The sequence below is a fragment of the Bos indicus genome, chromosome 18 (assembly GCF_029378745.1).
Source record: "Bos indicus isolate NIAB-ARS_2022 breed Sahiwal x Tharparkar chromosome 18, NIAB-ARS_B.indTharparkar_mat_pri_1.0, whole genome shotgun sequence".
NCBI classification, from domain to species: domain Eukaryota; kingdom Metazoa; phylum Chordata; class Mammalia; order Artiodactyla; family Bovidae; genus Bos; species Bos indicus.
In genome coordinates this window covers 13,655,725-13,675,438 of record NC_091777.1, presented here as the reverse complement: position 1 = coordinate 13,675,438, position 19,714 = coordinate 13,655,725, and the positions used below count along the sequence as shown (strand labels likewise).

Below are 19,714 nucleotides of genomic sequence, written 5' to 3'. Positions count from 1 at the left end.
AGAAAGATGCCATTAGGTGAGGATTTTTGCTAACGGGTCCTGGGTTTTTGAATACGTGCTTCCGATACACTTCCTGACTTGGATTCTGGGACTGTCTTTGAGGTCTGACTGGATGACCATCTTTGTTTCCTATGTGGATGGATCTGATGAAGACTTGGGCAGAAACCGCACAGTTGCCTTTCCTGCTTTCTGCTCTTGTGTTCCAGTTTTGTAGCATTTGCTTCGATCCTCATGTTCTGTACTTTCTAAGGCATGTGTTTAACTTAGTCAGGACTAGATGAGGTGGTATATAGCCCACAAATCCACTTTGCTAAGCCAACATGTCACAGCTCTGTTTTGTAACAGGTTACGAGCTAGCAAACCAGCTGACAACTGGACTTCGTGGGAGAATCTTTGCTCTGCCTGAGGGATGCACATTTGCTCTTTACTACCACAGGTTCCCTCCCTGCCTCTCCGCACTTCCACATCTGTTGAACCAATGCCCTGTATTGAATTCTCCTGCCCAGATAGCTGGTGTGGTCTGTTTTCCTGTCTGGACTCTCGTGGGAGCAGAAGGCCAGTGTCAATCCAGCATTTGTAAATCCAGCTCTCTCTCAGTCATCAGAAATAACCTAGGACCCCTTCCTGGTCCTCAGCAGGTGGTGTCACCCCAGGAGTGTGGTCACTGCCTGGAGCATTAAGCACAGCACACTTCTAATTGCCCACATGGTCCCCTCCACCACAGGCTTGCTGTACACGCACTGTAGCAGGTGAATAAAGACCCCAAAGACACCCACATCCTAATTCCATGAATATTACTGGGCAAAGGGACTTCATCGATGGTATTGAGTTAAAGATCTTGAGGCAAAGACTACCCTGGATTATCTGGGGGCCCAATATCCTCACAGAGTCCTTATAAGAGGGAAGGAAGGAGGCAGAAGAGTCTGAGTCAGAAGAACAGGATGGGAAGATGCAAGCAGAGACTGAAATTTGAAAATGGAGGGGGACCACGAGCCAAGGTATGCAGTGCCTCTAGAAGCTGGAAAAGGCAAGAAACATTCTCCCCTGGAGCCTCCAGAAAGAGCAACGCTGCTGACACTGATTTTTAAACTTGTGAGACTAATTTCAGACTTCTGGTCTCCCAAACTGAGAGATAATAAATACGTATTAAGCTACTGAGCAGCCAGAGGGAGCTAACACACTCACCCAGGAGGAGACATAAATCCAAATGTTTCTTTCCCAGCTCCCTGGACCAAGCAAGGAAGCTCACAAGATTTTGAAGCCGGCCCTCACAGTAAAATTTAAATTCTCCTTTCAGAGCATGCCAAGATGTCAGATGACTACTGAATCAAATTGCTCCATCCAAATCCACCTCGGCCACACTCCATGTGTGGTAAGAAACTGGCCCGTAATTTGTAAAAAGTTTCACGTAGGAGCCTTGACTTGGTCCCAATTTTATTGGCCCAGGTCCAATGAGGATAACACTCATGGCCGCTGCTCCGGGGTGCCAGCCGCTCATCAGGTTTCAGCATCCGTGGTCCCTGAGCCACAGAGCAGCCTGGCCAAGGCGGCACACAGATAAGAGAACTGGGAGGCAGAGGGAATAAATGGCATGTCCAAGGCCAAAGTGGGAAAGACAGAAGCCGGGTTTCCAAAGCCCTGGGCTTTCCCAGCTGTCCCCTCTGACGCTGCTAACTGTTCGTGAACCCAGACGACACAAAGAAGGTTTTAGCCTGATCATCTCAGGATAAAGGCAGGGCACACCCTGTTTCCACGCTAGTGTCATGCAGTGCCGTGTGAGTGTCGAATGAGTGACCGGGACGAGGAGGCTGTTGCTGAGACATCCACTTCTCTCTTATCTGTGGCAGTGGAGCAGTGATAGGTGCCACAGCAAGCCTGGGGAAGCTCCAGCCTCATTACAGTCAGCCCCTGGGACCTCCTCTCTCATCAGCTTCCCAGGGATGCTACTGGGCGACCCAGGCAGACCCAACACCTTCCGGTCCTGGTGTGGTGCTAAGAACTAGCTAAGGGGTGGACAAGAAGGAAGAAAGCACTACAGGCTGTGGAGTGCATTTCCCGCAGAAGAGGAGGTAATTAACCTGGCAGACTTGACCCTTGCACAATGTTGGACTGAGCTATGCGGTTATCTGAAGCTAGATTGTATCTGCCCAGCTATAAAATTAATGATTATGGGGCACCTACACTCTCAAAAGCTGCCTCTAATGGAGTACAACGGCCACTGTGATTATGACGGTAAAAGGGCAATATCAGCTCTGTAATAACATAAGCCCTTCCCTCTCCAGCCTTGCCACCTCGTGTAAAGCAGCAGGGTGCTCCAGTAGAGAGAGATTTCGGGTCCGACAGATCTGTGTTAGAAACCTGGCATAAAGCATATCAGATGTGACCTCCTGCAAGTTATATGACCTCTGTGAGCCTCAGTGTCCTCGTTTGCAAACAGAATCCTGATATTACTCTGGCTTCCACACTCTATTCCACAACCATGGGCTTCAGGAGAGGCTGGCTCCAGCCTCAGAAGGTGCATCATTATTGGACAACAATGACTCTATGACTCTAATGATGACTCTATTCTTCTTGTCTGAAGTTAGTTTAAGCATGGGCATGTGCTACAACCTGAACTAAGGGGCTTCGGTCAAAGTTTTTTTGCTTTGTTTTTTCTTTGCCCTTAAAATTGTTATACATAGAAAAATAATCTTCCTTCTTCTTCTGGATGCTAGATGTGATTCCTGGAACAGTTGCAGCCACTTGTGAGCATGAGGAGAGCCAGACTAAGGTCAGGGCTGACATTCTGAGGAGGGCAGAATGTACAGACAGAAGACTGAGTCCTCAACGGTACACTTGAGCCAATATATTCACCAACTCTAAAGCTTTCACACCTCAGGATTTTCTGACAGTGAATTTCTTTTTTTATTTAAGCCCTTTTCAGTTGGATTTTCTGATATACATAGTCAAGAGCATCGTATCTATTGCAGAGTCATGCTGAGGATTAAATATATACGGTGCCCACTATAATGCTTGGAAGCTTGTGTTGCCTTGTGACGTGATAATATAAAAAGCAAGTGTAACACACCTCCACGATTCCAAGGGCTGTCTTCATTCCTGTGTGTACATGATGCTCCCCAGCTAGAAACAGAACCTTCCTGAGAGACAGTGCCTTGGAGTCTGTGCTCTGCTCCAATGTCTGCTTCACAAGGGCTCTGCTGCCAGGGGTAAACAGTGAGAGTTGCCTACTGTATCAGGCCACCATGGCCCCGATGATACTGAGAGAGACGTCACCATAAACAGAAATCAATGCTGATTAAAGGTTACAAATGTTCAGTTACAAGATGAATAAGTTCTGGGGATCTAATGTACAGTGTTCACCACTAGAGTTAATACCATACTCTGCCCCTGAAATTTGCTAAGAGAGTAGATTGTAAGTGTTCTCACCACAGACAAAAAAAGATAACTATAAGACATTGATGAAACAAATTGAAGACAATATAAACAAATGGAAAAATATACAGTACTCATGGATAGGAAGAATTAATACTGTTAAAATGACCATACTCCTCAAAACAATCTACAGATTCAATGCAATCTCTATCAAGTTGAAAAATGGCATTTTTCACAGAACTACAACAAAAAATTCTGAAACTTGTATGTAAACACATAAGACCCCAATAGGCAAAACAATCCTGAGAAAGAAGAACAAAGCTGGAGGTGTCACACTCCCTGACTTTAGACTACACAAAGCTACAGTAACCAAAACAGTATGAAACTGGCACAAAACCAGACAGAGATTAATGGAATAGAGGGCTCAGAAATAAACCCACACACTTATGGTCAATTAATCTATGACAAAGGAGGCAAGAATATACAATGGGGAAAAGACAACCTCTTCAATAAATGGTGTTAGGAAAACTGGATGGTCACAAAATAATCAAACTGGACTATTTTCTCAAACTTCATAAAAAAATAAACAAAATAGATTAAAGACTTCAAAGTAAGACCTGAAACCATTAAACTCCTAGAATAAAATATAGGCAATACACTCCCTGACACAGGTCTTAGCAGTATTTTGGGAGGATCTGTCTCTTTAAGCAAGGGAAAAAATAAACAGATGATACTATATCAAACTAAAAAGCTTTTGTAAAACAAAGGAAACTATCAACCAAATGAAAAGGCAGTCTACTGAATGGGAGAAGATATTTGCAAATAAGATATCTGATAAGAGGTTAATATCCAAAATATACAAAGCACTCATACAACTCAATATAAAAAAATAATCCAGTTGAAAAATGAGCAGAGGATCTGAACAGACATTTTTCCAGAGAGACATACAGATGGCCAATAGGTACATGAAAAGATGCTCAAGATCATGAGTCATCAGAGAAATGCAAATCTAAACCACAATGAGGTATCACTTCACACCCGTCAGAATGGCAGCATTGAAAAGACAACAACATGTATTAGAAAGGATGTGGAAAAAAGGAACCCTCGCACACTGTTGGTGGGAATGTAAATTGATGCCGCCACTATGAAAACAACACAGAGCTTCCTTTAAAAATGAAAAAAATAGAATTACCATATGATCCAGCAATCCTACTCCTGGGTATTTTTCTGAAGAACACAAAAACACAAATTTGAAAATATACATACACCCTTATGTTCATACAGCCAAGACACTGAAGCAACTGTTCACTGATGGATAAATGGACAGATAAAATGTGATATACATAGTTGAGGACTATTACTCAGCCATAATAAAGAATGAAATCTTGCCACTTGTGACAATACTGATGGACCTGGAGGGCAGTATGCTAAGAGAAATAAGTCAGGCTATCAAAGACAAATATCATGTGATTTCACTTATGTGTAGAATCTAAAAGTAAAACAAATGAACCAGCAGAACAAAACAGAAGCAGACTCACAGATAGTTGCCAGAGGGAATGGGGGTGGCAGAAATGAGTGAAATAGGTGAAAGGGATTGAGGGGAGGGGCAAACTTCCAGTTACAGAATAAATGCATCATGGGGATAAAATGTAGAGCATGGGGAATATAGCCAATAATATTGTAGTAACCATGTATGGTGGCTGATGATAACCAGACTTATCCTGGGGGGACATTTTGTTACATAGAAAAGTATCAAATCACCATATTGGGCACCTGGAACCAACATAGTGCTGTAGGTCAATTATACTTCAACTAATAAAAAAGGAAGGTAACCTATGTGAGTTGATGGAAATGTTAATTAGCTTGATTGTGGTAATCAAAATTAAGTGTATAAAATCATCAGGCTGTATACCTTAAATATATTCCATTTTATTTGCCAATTATGCCTCAATAAAGGTAGGGGAAACTGACACACGCTACAACATGGATGAGCCTTGTAAATATCATGCTACATTAAAGCAGTCAGTGGCAAAGGCCGCATTTTGTACAACTGTGTCTCTATGAAACATCCAGAAGAGGCAAATCCATAGAGATGGAAAACAGATCAGTGGTTGCCAGGGCTGAGGCTGTTCTGGATAACTGAGGAGTGACCATAACAGGTACAAGGTTTCTTTCAGGGTGATTAAAACTTCTAAACTTGTAGTGACGGTTGCTGCGTGTTGTACTCTCTTAATTCACTAAAAATATTGAATTGTATCTACTTCCACTTTATTGTGGAGAAGGCAGTGGCACCCCACTCCAGTACTCTTGCCTGGAAAATCCCATGGACGGAGGAGCCTGGTAGGCTGCAGTCCATGGGGTCGCTAGTTGGACACGACTGATCGACTTCACTTTCACTTTTCACTTTCATGCATTGGAGAAGGAAATGGCAACCCACTCCAGTGTTCTTGCCTGGAGAATCCCAGGGACGGGGGAGCCTGGTGGGCTGTCATTTCTGGGGTCGCACAGAGTCAGACATGACTGAAGCGACTTAGCAGCAGCCACTTTATTGACTATGCCAAAGCCTTTGACTGTGTGGATCACAACAAACTATGGAAAATTCTTAAACAGATGGGAATACCAGACCACCTGACCTGCCTCCTGAGAAATCTGTATGCAGGTCAAGCAGCAACAGTTAGAACTGGACATGGAACAAACTGGTTCCAAATCGGGAAAGGAGTACGTCAAGGCTGTATATTATCACCCTACTTGTATAACTTACATGCAGAGTACATCATGAGAAATGCTGGACTGGATGAAGTACAAGCTGGAATCAAGATTGCCAGGAAAAATATCAATAACCTCAGATATGTAGATGACACAATACTTACAGCAGAAAGTGAAGAAGAACTAAAGAGCCTCTTGATGAAAGTGAAAGAGGAGAGTGAAAAAGTTGGCTTAAAACTCAACATTCAGAAAACTAAGATCATGGCATCTGGTCCCATCACTTCATAGCAAATAGATGGGGAAACAATGGAAACAGTGACAGACTTTATGTTGGGGGCTTCAAAATCACTGCAGATGGTGACTGCAGCCATGAAATTAAAAGACACTTGCTCCTTGAAAGAAAAGCTATGACCAACCTAGACAGCATATTAAAAAGCAGAGACATTACTTTACCAACAAAGGTCCATCTAGTCAAGCTATGGTTTTTTTCAGTAGTCATGTATGGATGTGAGAACTGGACTATAAAGAAAGCTGAGTGCCAAAGAATTGATGCTTTTGAACTGTGGTGTTGGAGAAGACTCTTGAGAGTCCCTTGGACAGCAAGGAGATCCAACCAGTCCATCCTAAAGGAGATCAGTCCTGAATATTCATTGGAAGGACTGATGCTGAAGCTGAAACTCCAATACTTTGGCCACCTGATGTGAAGAACTGACACATCTGAAAAGACCCTGATGCTGGGAAAGATTGAAGGCAGGAGGAGAAGGGGATGACAGGATGAGATGGTTCGATGGCATCACTGACTCAATGGACATGAGTCTGAGTAAGCTCTGGGAGTTGGTGATGGACAGGGAGGCCTGGCGGGCTGCAGTCCATGGGGTCACAAAGAGTTGGACACGACTGAGTGACTGAACTGAACACTGCTGGCTTCTTCCCTTCCTCCCTTTTTCCTTTGGTGCAGGAGGTGATGTCTGGAGCTGTGGCAGCCATATGGATACCATTAGGAAGGACCAAATCACAAATCACACAAATGCTGTCCCTGACATCAATGAATACCATTGCTGAGGCAGCACCACCAACTACCCATCTCTGGATTTCTTGTCCTATGAAAAAAATAAACCCTAAATGTTCAACATCACCATTCTTTGCAACCAAAGGTATTTCTCATTAAAACCCAGCATCAGTTAGAAGGGTCTAGGAGGCCTACTAAGTGGGCCTTCACATTCAATGAGAAAGTCACAGGCAGCATTTCAATCCAAATTTCATCAATTATTCAGTCAACAAACATGTATTGTCAACAAACACGTATTGATTACCTTACATGTACTAGACACCGCAAGCAAGCAGAGCTGCCCTTGGGAGCTGCTAATTAGCAGGTTACGTGGGTAAATTCATACCTGGTGTCAGAACCACAGATGAATAGTGACTAGCACATATTATTTCAAACTGTTATCACATAGGTAATACAGAGAAATTTGGTCAAATGTAATTGATCAAAAACCTGAAGAGGTTGTAAATGACATCAATTATTTTCTGCACCAGTGATCACTCCCCTACTTGAGTGATGAGTGAGTTGGCTAGGTGATCCCTGGTGGCCCTTAATCTATTTTCCTCATCTACTAGTTAAGAACTTAACCTGCCTGACAGCTAAATGCTCTTCCAGCTCAAGTATTTCCCATCCTGGGATTGAGGCTATGCTATAAAGAAATAATCAACAATATTTTGGAAAACATTCCACTTTTCAAGCACTTGGGTAGAACCATAATTATACATAACAAATCGTAATTGGTAGACAAATATCCTGCTAATTGGAGAAATTAGCCCAGTACCATGATCTTTACAGAAGAAAAAGATTCTGCTTGGGAGAAGCGTCACAAACACTTATTTGGGGAATTCAGAACAACCATCTCAAAATATTTAGTAAGTGCCTGTAAGGCATCTGTCTAGAGCTGGAAACCCACGGTGGAAGAAAAGTACCAGCCCCAGCCCCTGCTCTCGGGGAACTGGAATTCCATTAAGCCACTGGCACATGTTTTGACAGTATTAACCTCCATCTGGGACATGCCAGCATGGCCTTGCCATAAACTATCCAGGTATGGTTCTGATGGTTCCATCTAGAAGTTCTTGAGGAATACTATCCCTGTAGGAAAGAAAATAAGCCCATCACCAAGAATCACACGTGTGACATATGGACCAGTGGTTACAATGTGAGCCACACGTTCCCTCTTCACAAAACCTTAAGCTGAAGCCAAACACATGTTAACATAGAAGCATATATCCTACATATATATCGTTAAAATGCAGGGCAAAGGCCTCTGCTTGGTGAGGAAATTCTCAAAGTGATTAGGGTCACAGACTGGGTAGGAAGTGGAGTCTGTCCTTCCTGGCTGTCTACGTGGGCAAGTGGCCACCCTGAGCCTCAGTCTCTTCTTCTGTCCAAAGAGGGCTGAGTAAGATGATGATGCAGAGCATCCAGCTTCCAGCAGGTTTCCATAGGTGCTAGCTCCTTGACATCAGGCTCACCGAGCTCCAGTGACCCTCCTTGCCCACAGAGCCATCATTCTGACCCGGGCTTGATTTTCAGCCTTTCTGGAGGGCACAGGGCAGTAGGATTTGGGGTCAGGAAGCACTTTTTCTTGTGTGAGCTCTGCCAGCATCTGTTCTCCTTCCCTGAGGCCTGATCGCCTCCTTACCAGGTGAGGATAATGATCTATTGATTTCAAAGCATGTCATAGGGTTAAATGAGGCATGAAAGTGCTTTGTCCCCTGGCATTTCTGCCCTTCCTGCTCTTGGTGCCAAAACCCCTAGCTCGGTCGGGCTTGGCAGGAGGCACGGGAGCTGCCGGTCTCGAGGCCCTGCTCTGTCACTTGCTGTCTGTCCTCCGGCAAGTGATGTCCTGCGCCGTGCCCCGTGCACTGAGCCAGCTCCCACAGTGCCAACCACCATGATGATGATATAGGGCTGTTTCTGTTCTCTGACATGGGACTGGATCAAGCCAAAGTTAGGGCAGTGAGCTCTGAGGCTCGGGAACCTATGGGGTGTCAACTGCTGGTTCAGAGCCCAGGTGAGATGGGCCAGTGTCCTTGCCCTGATCCCGAGTGCACTGCATTTCCAGTGCTTAGGATTTAGTGGAGCCCTGCGTACATCAGGACCTGGGGATGGAGACACTCCTGGAAATGCTGGCAGCACTATTTCTCCAGCATCTGCTAAGTGCCGGCAGTATCTCATCTGACTCTCCTGCCATCTTTCCAAGTGGGTATCTTTATCTCCATTTCTAGGGGAGTGAGGCCCTGGGAGGAGGCGGAACTGCAAGCTGGAGGTGAGGGAGCCAGGGTTGGAGTCTGCTTGGTCTGACTCATAGAGCACCTGCCTTTAACCTCTCTGGTCACCTGGAGGGAAGACGGGCTTGGAAAGGCTCATGCAGGCAGAGCATGGTACCCAGGAAGGCGGCAGCAGCAGGGAGCAGAAAGCCCAAGGAGGCTGAACAAAGTGGTTTTATTTTTCTCAGGGGACAAGCTGAGTTCAGCTGGGTGATGTCAGGTACAAGGTGCCAAGATGGCATTCCCCAATGGCACAGCCCCCAACGCTGGCCATGTTGTGCTCAAGCAGGCTCGGATGGGGAGAGGAAAGAGGGGCACCTGGCACACTTGTCCTTTGGTTTGAGAAGCAGAAGTGTTTTAGAAACTTCTTGGCAGATTTACTTGGGTCTCACTGGCCAGAACAGGACCACAGTGACTCCTGGATGTGAGGGAAGACAGATACATAAAACGTGTTTTCCTGCCTCTGTAGCCCGAGATGATGAGAGAGAACAGGTCGGGGCGGGGGGCTTGTGAGCCCCCCTGAATAGGTATTTCATGTGCAGCACTGCACACTCACCAAGCGGCCGTCCCCACCCGGGTCTTGGAGGCTGGATCCGCGTTCTGGGGCCGCCATAACCAAGGGCTTCAAACAACAGAAATGGCTTCTCTCACAGTACGGGGTACGAGTCTGAAGTCCAGGTGTGGGCATGGCTGTGCTACCTCTTGGAGGCTCTGAGGAGTGTCCCTCCCACCTCTTTCAGAGTCAGGGGCGGGGTGCCCAGGTGTCCTTGGATTGTGGCCACATCACCCCAATCTTGGCCTCCATCTTCACCTGGCCCCTCCCCTTTATGCTTCTCTTTGTATACGGACACAAGTCCTACTGGATTAGGATCCACCCTAACAACCTTGCCTCAACCTGGTTACATCCACAAAGGCCCTGTTTCCAAACAAGGCCAGGCTCCCAGGTGATGGGGGTCAGGACTTCAACACATCTTCTGGGGGCAGAGGGTGGGGTGGGGAGGGCACAATTCAGCCCAGAACAGAGACCCTGTCGGCGGGAGGGGAGGTAGGGGCCACACCGAGGCCATCTTCCTCCAAGATCAGACCCCTGACATCGGCGGTCCTTCTTGTCTGAGTGGGGCCTTTCTCATCCCTCCGCCTGCCTCACACCCCCTGCTCAAGAAGCCCTCTGGCATTTCTCTGACTGCTCTTTCCCCTGCGGGAGGGTGTTCTCTGACACGTGAGTCCAAAACCTGTTTTCAAAGCCCTGACTGCCCTGCTTGGCACTGACCTCTCCTCTTACCCGCACAGGGCACTGAGGCCCAAGGATGCTTGGGGCTTTGGGTGGTCTTCCCGGGCAGAGGCTCAGCTCCTCCCTGTCCTGGGTGCCACTGCTGTGCAGCCAGGGTTGCAGGTCCCCGCTATGGTCTCACTTCCGTGACGGGACGAGGACACCTGTCCTGGGTCACAACACTGAGACCAGGGAGGGGGCAGTGAATAAGCCTTCCGCCTGAGAGTCATCGTCCCAACCGCCAAGGTTTACTGAGCACCTGCTGGATGCCATGTGCCCTGCACCCACCACCTCCACTCTGCGAGGAGGAGGGTATCAAGACGCAGGTACCCAGAGTTACTTATTCTTGTTTTGTTTTTTTCACTTCCAGGGGATGCAGTTTTCTGGGACCTTACCCTAAAGGGGGGAATTGATTATGTGAAGATTCCTTGGTTCTAGGAAGCTATAAAACACCCAGATAGAATGTAATTCGACTCACCTGGTTGCCGGCTCTTCGGTGAACTGGTTGAGCACAGAGCGGCACAGGTCCACTCTCCCTTAGCCTCTGGAGCCGGTGGCCCCCACACCCAGCTCATTGTGGTGTCTTTATGTCATGGGCAGGGACCAGGAGCTCTGGTAGATGGCGTGGGTGAACACAGGATGGAAATGTTCTGGCAGAAGAGACAGAATCACCCGACCCCTCTCTCAGCAGCCTCCCCAACCTCATCCAGAGCAGAGGCCGGTTCCTGTCTCCTGCTGCATAGCAAGTCACCACACACTTAGCAGCTTACAATAACACCCACTGACCACCAACAGCTCCGTGGGCCAGAAATCTGAATCCAGGCTTGACTGGGTTCTCTGTGCAGGTTTTACAGGCAAAAAGCCAGGTGTCCCCCAGCGGGGCTCTCATCTGTGGGAGAATCTGCCTCCCGGAGGCTGTAGGTCTGATGTCCTGTGTCCTTTCTGGCCATGGGTTGGGCCACACTCAGCCCTAGAGGCCACCCACATTCTTTCCCAAGTGCCCCATCTGTCTTCAGAGCAGAAGCAGCGTGTCATGTCCCTCTGACCCTTCTAACGCCTCTGAAAACACCCTGCTTTTACAAGTTTCACCTGAATGGGTCAGGCCCATCCAGATAAGCTTCGTGTCTTAAGATCACCAGACCTGGGACTTTAATCTGCAGAATTGCCTCACAGCAGCACCTGGGCTAGTGTTTGGCTAACCAGGGGCTGAGGACCGAGAGAGGGCTAACCAGAGAGCCCTTCCCCAGACCTCCAGGCAGGGCAAGCACCACCCTTCTCCTTCTCTGGTACAAAAGGGGACATCCTTTGGCACAGAGGGGTTTGTATGAATTCACCCCTTACAGTGAAGGAAGAAGCATAACAGAGGCCTGGCCTGCAGGGGGAAACCCAAATATTTATACAGAACAAGCCTGTCTTCTGTAAGGCTGCGGGGCAGGCCAGCTCTTCGTTCAGACTCGGGAGAGTTGGTCTCTCTCTAGTTTCTTTTTCCTTTTCTCAGGGCATTTTAAAGTGACCAGCTGTCAGTGCTTCTCAAAACTGATTTGGAGAGTGAGGTCTGATGAAGTGAAGTGAAGTGAAGTATAAGTCACTCAGTCGTGTCCGTATAGTCAATGGAATTCTCTAGGCCAGAATACTGGAGTGTGTAGCCTTTCCCTTCTCCCGGGGATCTTCCCAACCCAGGGATCAAACCCAGGTCTCCCACATTGTGGGTGGATTCTTTACCAGCTGAGCCACATGGGAAGCCCAAGAATACTGGAGTGGGTAGCCTATCCTTTCTCCAGTGGATCTTCCTGACCTGGGAATCGAACCGGGGTCTCCTGCATTGCAGGTGGATTCTTTACCAGCTGAGCTGAGCTTGACCTCAGACTTCTCGCTGGCAGAACTCTGAGAGAATAAATTTCTGTTGTTCTAAGCCACCAAGTTTGTGATTATTTGTTTCTGGCAGCCCTAAGAAGCTAATATACCCACTGTGAGGGGTGTTTTTTGACTGCCGCATATGGGATCTTAATTCCCTGATCAGGGATCAAACCCGTGGCCCCTGCAGTAGAAGCTCAGAGTCCTAACCACTGGACCACAAGGGAAGTCCCAATGTGTGGGTGTGTTTTTTAAATGTAATCTCTGGTTGGCCATGGACCTTACCACTCCGTTTTATTATACCATCTAGCTTTGCTCATTAACTTTCTGCCTGGCTCTTGAAAGCATTTTAATTTGCAACCCGAGGTTTAATGAATACATCTAATAAAACTGGGTTTCAAAAGCAAATACCTCATGTTTCACGTAAGAGTAAACTCCCAACAGATCAAGGATCTAAAGACAACAAAATGAGACCATATATGTAGCAGATGAAAATATGGGTTAATTCCTATATAACCTGGGTGTAAGGAAAGCTCTTCTAACCACAATTCCAAATCCAGATGCAATAAAAGAAAAGATAAATACATTTAACTATATAAAAATAAAAGAAACCTTTTCAGGATAAAAATACTATAAACGAAGTCAAAGGCAATTGACAAATTGATAGAGAGTATTTTCAACATAAATCACAGATAAAGGGCTAATATTCCTAAACAATTTTTTTAAATTAAAAATTGACAGAAACAGAGACCCAAAACCTCATAGAAGAAAAGGCAAAAAACATGAACAGGCAATTCATTTACAAAAAGATACAAAAATGGCCTCCACACCAGTTTTCCAAACCTGCCACAGACTCTCATCTCTCTGTTATAGCTGAGTAAATCTGTTTCTGCTCAAACTAGACATAGATTCTGTGTTTGCAACGTAGTTGGTGAGCACAGGCTATTTCCAGATCTCAACATACCTAGAAGCATAAAGACTTTCCAGCCTAAAGGACATCCAAACACCACCTACACCAGGCTCTGGAGATAGTTTTAAGACTTCTCAGATGCATTTTCATGCAAGCACCGTTTTATTGCAAGGAGAGGACTGCCTTCCGGGTGACTACTTTGAAAGGACAGTGAGTTACTGGGTTGGGTGAGCTCTGGTATGACTGTCGGAAAAGAAACCTTCTGTATTTTAGAGTTACATCTTGTCGCCCAAACAATACGCTCCCTGCCTCTGGAATGTGATTCTCATCCACACTCAAGTCTGGGTGTGTCTTATGTCTTGAGACTTGACTGGGGAGGCACTGGAAGCTCCGCAGTATGTGTCTTTGTCCCTGCCTGATCCTTCTCAGAAGACCACTTGGGATTTAGAAGAGGTGGGTCAGCCTTCAGCCTAGTGCAAAGTCAAGGGCAGGCAGAACTGCCTTTTGACAGTCAGCAGAGCGCAGATACAACCTGAATGTCCGACAACAGGAGATTAGTTGAACAAATCGCGATACGTCCAGACAAGATTCTGGGCTGTCCTTGACAATCACAATTTGGAAGAGATTCCATGGCAAGGATAGATATCTGGGGTATGCTGTTAGGTGGAAAAAAATGGATGGTAAAATGGGGAGCACGGTCCTATTTTTGAGGAATATACCATTTTTTAAAAAAGATTTGCATGTGTATATATGAATATAAAAGTGTCTAGAAAAATATATTTTAAAATGTCAATGTTGGTTATGACTGAGAAGCAACATTATTTGACTTTAAGGTTGTTTTTTACTGAGGTATAATCTCTTTACATGGAGAAGGCAATGGCACCCCACTCCAGTACTCTTGCCTGGAAAATCCTATGGATGGAGGAGCCTGGTAGGCTGCAGTCCATGGGGTCGCTAAGAGTCGGACATGACTGAGCGACTTTGCTTTCACTTTTCACTTTCCTGCACTGAAGAAGGAAATGGCAACCCACTCCAGTGTTCTTGCCTGGAGAATCCCAGGGACGGGGGACCCTAGTCTGGTGGCTGCCGTCTATGGGGTCACACAGAGTGGAACACGACTGAAGTGACTTAGCATAATCTCTTTACAAGGAACATGTATTATCTCACAATCAGACAAAATAACACAGTTTTAAATATGTAGTACAGGCTTCCCTGATAGCTCAGCTGGTAAAGAATCCACCTGCAATGCAGGAGACCTGGGTTCTATCCCTGGGTTGGGAAGATCCCCTGGAGAAGGGAAAGGCTACCCACTCCGGTATTCTGGCCTGGAGAATTCCATGGACTGTATAGTACATTGGGTCACAAAGAGTCGGACATGACTGAGCGACTTTCATTTTCATATACATAGTACATATACAATTATATATGTGTATAAATCCCCAAATTATTTGCTTTAAAATACGCCAGAAAGAAAATATATGTATTTCTCCCACTCTAGCAGGAAACAGATGAAATAAGAACAGTGAAATGTCATCTCTGTTGGAGGTAGGCTGTAGGGATGCAGAGAACGACTACACTATACCCTTGATTTTCCAGTACGTTTGAAAACTTCCATAGTAAAAAGGTAAACAAAAGAAACCCAAAGCACACAAAACCAAAGGCAGCAATGAACTGTTAGCTTTCAGAGGATATCATTACTGTGCCATAAGAAACATAGAAATATGAGTAACAAGCAAATATACAACAGAAATAAAGCTGCAGAACTTAATGATGTGAATTCACTATTCACTAACTGGGTGGTCTCTTTAAGCCTCAGTTTCCTTACTTGTATAACAGGGAGATCCAGGACTTTGTGGCAGTCCAGTGGTTAAAACTCTAAGTTCCCAACAAAGAGCACATGGGTTCAATCCCTGGTTGGGGAACTAAGATCCCTCATGCCACCCAGTGTGGCCAAAAAAGTAAATAAAATAGGGAGATTCTTATGGAATGGCAGGCCTGTAACATGAACTTGACTCTGATTAGGACTGTGGCTGTCAACCCAGGGAAGCACATTAGAAGCCTGAAAGTGAGAACTACTTGCCCAGGGGGAGTTGCCCAACTTCAGTGTGCCCTGGGGAGCATGTCTCATGCAGATCTGAAGGCCCCACCCCATGGAGTCTGACTCCGCACCTGGGGTCTGGCTGAGGAATCTGCATTTTAGGTGACAGCCCAGGACTCCCCCTGGGGAAACACTGCATCTAGACCAAGGTTAAAGACACCCTGGAAAGCAGGTCTGCCCTGGAGGAGAACACATGGCCACACAGAACCAGGCCGGGCGTGGCTGGGGACAACTGCCCGTTTATGACCTCAGGTGGACTTTGTTAGTCTCATGGCTAGAAAGAATTGGCATGCCACAGGCACCTTTGGAATCTCTGGTTTGCAGAGATAGTGAATAATGACTTGTACCTCTGTGCTTTACTCCCTGAGGGACAGAGTCCTAGCAATTGACTTAGGTCAGGATCTGGTTCCATCAGTTCCCCCGGGCTCACAGCTGACTGCTCTGCATCTGCAAAATGGGAACAAAGATAGCATTATCACGATTAGTCCCGATTAGTCCCACTAGCTTGAAGCTACACCCAGCAAGGATCCGACAGAGGGGTTAGGGACCCACTTCTTAGGGCCATTAGGGGTCCTTTGATGGCTCAGTCACAGGAAGGCAGGGCCTAGGGAACATGAAAACATCTACAAGGAAACCACACACATCCTGGCCACATACCCCAGGGAAAAATAAGTGGTGGCTCCAGACACGAAGCCTGTGTGTGCATGCACCTCCAGCCCTAACTGTTTAAGGCACCCTCATCTTAATCGGAGTCTCAATCTTACTTCTGTTTTCTTTTTCCTAACCGCAACCTGGCCTCCAGGCTCTTCCTCTCTGGCTGATCCTAAATGAGAGGAGAAGCAAGGCCCTGGTAGAGGAGCCGAGGACGGGGAGAAGCGCTGAACTCGAAGTCCAGGTGGCTAGTCTCTCATCTCAGCCTGGTCCCTGCCTACCGCAGTAATTCATCAGTGTTGCTAACTCAGACACAAGAGGTCATCCCAGGCACGTCACTGCAAAACCGTTTGGAGAATTTGGGGTGAATGCCAATCTTTCTCTTTCTCAAAAGTAGTATTAAAACAATTTCTGCTCCATCCCAGTTCTATGGAAAATGCAGACAGACATACTGTCCTACCCCTTAGGGCAGCGCCTGTCATCCCTGGGTCCCCGCGAGTTAGGCATGTGGCAGGAATAGCCTGAAAGAGCAAGTGAACTTGTTCCTGCTCTGCACTGTGTGGAAATCTCCTTGCTGAACACATGGTCCATCTCCCTGTTACCTGTAGCCCCCTTGCTTTCACAGGGAGGGGTGGCCTCTCAATATCCTTCCATGGGTCCCAAGCCTCTCCAATTTGTAGGAGCTGGAGAAACATTCAAACACAGGGGAAGCCAGGCATCACCTCCCGGAGACCAAGGGAAAGTGAGGAGCTGCTAGCAGCCCAGGGCTACAGGCTGTTTTTGGGCAGGATCCCTGGGAAGCAGGTAAAGCAGAGAAAACCTCAACCTCAGGACTGGACAGGGGGTCAGTGCCCACCCTACCCCTTCCCCAGAGGTCCTTGGGGGAAGGGCACAGTGTACGGAAGGGAGCACTCCCTCACGGACTGGTGCCCATCTGCTTCAGAGCAAGAAGTCCAGGCTGTCAGTTCCTTAGAGTAAGGGATGGGGGCTGGGGACTGGGTTCCATTCTCCTTAGAAGCCCCAAACCCTTAGTGGGGTCTGTCTTGCAGGGCAGAGATTTAACCTGAGCTAGACCGAAGGTCACAAGGAAACAATACTGTAGGAGTCTCCTGGGGCTGCGGTGACAACCAACCACAAACCTGGTGGCTTAACACAACAGAAACGCATTCTCTTATGTTCTGGAGGCCAGAAGTTCAAAGTCAAGGTATGGGCAGGGCTGTGCTCCTGCTGAAGGCTTCAGGGGAGAATCCTTCCTGCCTCTTCCAGCTCCTGGTGACCCTTGGCTCCAAAGCTCTGCCTCTGTCTTCACAGGGCCTTTTTCTTACCCAGTCTCTGTTGTTGTTGTTTTTTTCCCATCTCTTATAAAGACACTGTCCTTCAGGGCTGACTCTAGTCTCTGATCTCATCTTGATTCTTAACTGAATTATACCCACAAAGACCCTATTTCCAAATAAAGCCACATTCTGAGCTTCTGTGTGAACAGGACTTTGGGGAGGACACATTTCATCTCAGTGCATATTCTGAGTAGCAAACAGTATGGGCTGAAGTGACAAGAAGGTGGCTGGGAGTTGGGAGCCCTCGATCTAGTTGCTTGTGGCTCAGTTGCCCCAGTTGCCAAGGGGCTCCACTAGCATCTCCGACCTCCATGCCAGCTGGGAGGTGGGGTTCCTGATTCCTTTTACAGACGAAGAAACTGAGCCTCAGAGGGATCAAATGAATGGCCAAGGTCACATGGCCAGCTAGAGCTGGGCCTGGAATCCAGGTTGACTGGCACCAGAGCTTAAGGGTTTCACAGACAAGTCTGGCTGGATTTGAGGAAGCCCTCAGCACCCATTAGGTCCCAAGATCTTTCCACTCCAAGGAACTTAATTTATCAACAGAAAGCAAAGGTGAACTGTTTTGGTTTTCATGTTCCTTCACTTTCTCATATTGTAGATTTGGGAATGTGGCTACTTCCCTGGAATCACTTGATAAAGTGCAGTTGGGGAGAACAAGGATTAACTCAATTACTCACAGGAATCAATCTGTACTGGGGAAGGAAGTGGGGACCCAGCTGGGCCCAGCCTTGCCCCTGCTGCCTGTGAGGATGTGATACACTTGGGAAGCTGTGCTGACCTTCACCTGGATGCGGGCTCCTTCCCACAGCAGCCAAGAACAGCAGGCGGTTCCAGGAAAAGTTGCCCAAAGAGTGGAGGGGGTGGAAGACTGGGAAGCAACTGTGTCCCCCACCCCCTCACCCCTCAACTATGGCTCTGCAATATCTGTGCAACTTTGAAGTCTGAAGGCTGGAGAACGTCGTTAGGAGGTTTGTATCTTGGACTATATCCTGAAGAAATGCATTCATTTACTCAATCAATCTCTATTGCCTAGTACCCGGCACCAGGCTGTTGGCTCCACAGGCGCGAAGGCAGGCTTGACTCGCAAGCCCCCCCCACCCCGCCCCGCCCCGGAGAGCTGCTGAACGAATGCAAAAGCGGGCCAGATGGACGGATCGACAGGAAGGGCCGGGAAGAATGACTTTCTTGCTCCCAGGGCCTAGGTTTCCTTATTGGAGATGGCAGACCGCTGCCCGCAGTTATGGCTGGGCCACCACCTTCTCCCCCGCCTGTCCCCAACCCGCAATCCGGGCCAATGGAAATGCTCCCTGACCCTGGCCGGTGTGCTCTTATCCTCTGGGCTCCCGAAGCTGAGGAAGTGACTCGTGAAAGGAGGCCGGCCTAACGGCTCCATTTGGGCGAGGTTTTCTCACAAAGCTTATTCCCGTCACATCCCAGGGCAGGCCAGCCGCCTCAGGGATGCGGGCGCCAGGCCTTTGTGAGCTCACGACTTTCTCATGGGCCGCCCCCGGAGGCGGCCTGTGGTCACCCTCACTTTCGGTGGAAGCACCCGGGGTTCAGAGAGGCCAAGCCACTCGCCCAAGGTCACAAAGCTTCGCAGAAGCAGAGCGGGAATGGCGATGCGGGGGGGTCTCCGGAGGCCCTCTCCCAGCGGCTTTTCGAAGACACCCACTACCTCCCTATTGTGACGCTCAGGAATAAAACAGGAAGGCCGGACGCCCGGCTTTCACCTAAGACAATGCTCCACGCAAATCTGCGCGAACAAAAGCAACCATAAATCCGCCTCGGGTTTTCAGCCCACCCGGCCCCCGCCAGCCAATTGACTCCGTCGGCCGCCGCGGGGCGGGCCAGGGAGGTTCCAACGTGATCGACAGCCCCGGGGAGGCGTGGCCGCGGCAGAGGCGCATTGGATTGGGGATCCGGAACAATCGCAGGCCGAGAAGGCGCAGCGCGGACCAATCAGAGGGAGGGGCGGGCTCGGCCGCCCGGCTTTCGTGAAAGGCCGCCTCCCCGCCCACTTGCGCCTCGTCGCGGCGCCCGTCAGCTGCGAACGCGGCGCTCGGCCCGGATTCGTCCGCGGCGCTGGAAGCAGAGGCGCGAGGCCGCGGCGAGTGCCGGCACAGATCCCTCCGCCGCCCGCTCCCGAGCCCTCTCCAAGCGCCTCTCCCGAGCTGCAGCGGCCTCTGTCCCGGGTAACG

General features: G+C 48.0%; 1 long non-coding RNA gene across 4 annotated transcripts; it reads right to left on the bottom strand.

The window, feature by feature from the left end:
• Positions 1-5,849: 5,849 nt before the first annotated feature.
• Positions 5,850-19,516, bottom strand: LOC139177054 (uncharacterized). 4 transcript variants are annotated; one of them, XR_011561442.1, is made up of 5 exons: positions 18,829-19,516; positions 15,876-15,975; positions 11,145-11,316; positions 10,667-10,848; positions 5,850-9,814 (listed from the first exon to the last, which is right to left on the bottom strand). It is a non-coding gene; the product is annotated as an uncharacterized lncRNA (long non-coding RNA). The 4 variants fall into 4 exon arrangements; XR_011561440.1 differs by having other exon boundaries at positions 10,679-10,848; positions 18,829-19,514; XR_011561441.1 differs by lacking the exon at positions 18,829-19,516 and adding an exon at positions 18,295-18,591 and having other exon boundaries at positions 10,679-10,848.
• Between the last annotated feature and the right edge of the window lie 198 nt (positions 19,517-19,714).